This window comes from Gossypium hirsutum, chromosome A10, assembly GCF_007990345.1.
Source record: "Gossypium hirsutum isolate 1008001.06 chromosome A10, Gossypium_hirsutum_v2.1, whole genome shotgun sequence".
Classification (NCBI taxonomy): Eukaryota; Viridiplantae; Streptophyta; class Magnoliopsida; order Malvales; family Malvaceae; genus Gossypium; species Gossypium hirsutum.
In genome coordinates, this window is record NC_053433.1 from 113145058 (window position 1) to 113147944 (window position 2887).

The window sequence follows — 2887 nt, forward strand, 5'->3', positions numbered from 1 at the left end:
CTATAAAAATAGTTACTTTTGTTTGTCTCATATTACACTTTAGTTACTTATATTTGAAATGTTACGTTTTAGTCACTTACGTTATCGTTTTGTTACAAAGTAATTACTTTGCCGTTAAGCTCCGTTACCTCCTTAATGGTAATCCTATGTGGCAGTATAAATGAGTTTTAAATGCCAATTTGAATGCTCAATTGAGATGAGAATAGTTTTTTTAGTCAGAATAGGAAAGAAAACTAAAAGAAAAAGGAGACGAACAATTTCTTTTTTAGTAATTAAGGTGTAATTAATTTAAAATTATTTAATTAATTAAAAACCTATTCTCGTTCTAGTTGGACATCCAAGTTGGCATTTAAAACTCATTTGGACTGTCACGTAATATTGTTGTTAGGGAGGTAACAGAGCTTAACAACAGAGTGACCACTTTGTAACAAAACAATAGCGTAAGTGACTAAAACATAACGTTTTAAACATAAGTGATTACAATGTAATCCGGAATAAATAAAAATAACTATTTTTTATAATTTTCACTATTTCTCAGTTTTCTAAATGATAGAATAGAATTGAATAAAATAAAATAAAATAAAAAATAAAAACAGTTATTGACTTAGAGACCTTAAAAAGGCTGTCCATATGGTCAGGTCGTAAACGGTGCGCACCATCGCTTGTAGTTACCCTTTGCCAAACGGAAAAGCCCTCATTGGCTAACCGTAAGCTTGCCCTCTAATTGTGGTTCACGTGACTTTCCCTCAAACTTCTTATTTTTTATTATCTTTTTCTAGTGGAAATATTTATAGTATATCTAACTTATTTTTTTATATCTATTTTACGGTTGATGAAAGTAATTATTCTAGAGTTTATTAGTTATCTTTTGAAAGTGTAATACGTAACATGCTTTATTATTACCTTTAATATTTATTAATTTAAAATAATATATTTTAATTTTTTTTCTATATATTTCTTCCACCCACTAATTTTTTAAATCCCATAGTGGGTGTTCATATTTATAGTAATGAGTAATGACAGTTGAAAGAGGAAAAGAAAATGGAACAAGTTGAAACTTTATTCTTATTTGGATGTTCATATTTATAGTAATGACAAATGGGAAGAAGAAAAATAAAACAATTTGAAACATACTCCTTATTTTATTGCCTTCTAAGGTTAAAAGGGAAAAAAAATTGGGTTAAAACAAGAAAATGCTAAGTAGAAGAAAAGGCCACCCAATGCAACAAAAAGAGTAAAATGACAAAATGACTGACTGGCAATTAGAAAGAGGGTAAAAAGCACAATTAATTTAATTATAAACATATGCTAAATATGTAATAGTGATTAAGTTATTATTACGGGTTAAAAAATTATAAAAAAATTTAAGAATATGAATTAAGAATTTTTATGTAAACTCATATCACATTGAAATAGAGCTATTCAAATAAAAGTCTATTACTTACTCTCTTAAAAATTCATCTCGAGTTAATTTTAAAAGTGAACCACCCTTTATCTCTAAGCTGAATACAAAAGTGAATAACATTCTAAATAAATTGCACACTATCTATTATCCCTTTCAGTATTTTTTTAAACAAAATTCTATTAAATAACCTTAAATTTAAGTTCTCAAACAAATTTTAAAAATTAAGATAACACGTCCTACCTAAATTGGGAAATCATTGTTTAGGACTTGAACTCCATAACTTTTTATATTAGGGTTTGAAATTTAAGTAAAATTCTTTCTTTCTTCTTCAATAAAATTAAATGTAAAATATGGTAAAATGTTTATTTTAAGTATCTTTGTCTCTTTATTTTTAAAATTTAAATATTTAAGTTTTGTTGTTACCATTGTTAGAACTCTTTTACTAAATTCAGTTTTATTATATAATTCTATTTTTTATTATATAAATACTAAATGAGTAAACGTTTTTTTTATATTTTAAAGTGTCATACCAATGAATTGAACATAATAATTTAATTGTGTTAACAATTGGACCTAAATTTTAAAATCTTAAAAAAAAGGACTAAGTTTTTGGAAATAAAAGAAAGACTAAATTCTAAATATACAAAAATTATAAGAGCTTGGAACATATTTTAACCTTATTAAAATGATTATTATTTATATTGCATATTTTATTTTTAATCCCTAATATTTTTGCATCTTCTAAGCTCTAAATTGACGTAATGTCAAATTTAGCTCTTAACATTTAAATCTTTTATCAATTTGGCCCTTATTCTTTTTTTTGAGTTAAATTTGACCCTCAACCTTTTAAAAATAATTAAATTTGACCATTAAACTTTTGAAAAAGAGTTGGGGATCTTTTGACGAAAATACTGATTGAAAGATTAAAATTTTAAACATGCTATATTTTTAGTTTTTATGAACGTCTTATATATTTTTTGAAATTTTTATTCTTAAATACTTTTATTTTTAAATACTATTATATAAACATGGAGTGCATGGCTATGCAAGTTGCCACGCCAACATCACTAAAGAATTAATGTTTTAGTCAACATGTTTATTAAAAAATAATTTAATTTTTTCTTTAAAAAATATAAGGGTCAAATTTAACCATTCAATTGTGATGCACGAGTCACTTTAGGAAACTATGTTTCTTATATTTGCTCGACATGTAGCCTAATGGTGCATAATGAATGCATTTCATTGCCAGGCATCATAAAAAACGTTTGGCATGAGCATCCTATTTTTCACACATACTACGTAATAGACAATGAGTGTAAAACATAGGATTGTACAATTTGCCACAAGGAGGTGAATATGGGGAGTCAGAGTTATTATTGTTACACACGTTAGTAAAATAAACAATAATATAAAACATTTATTTAAATTACTAAACTGGTTCAATAACTATCAATTTGGTTTACATATATAGATATATTCCAC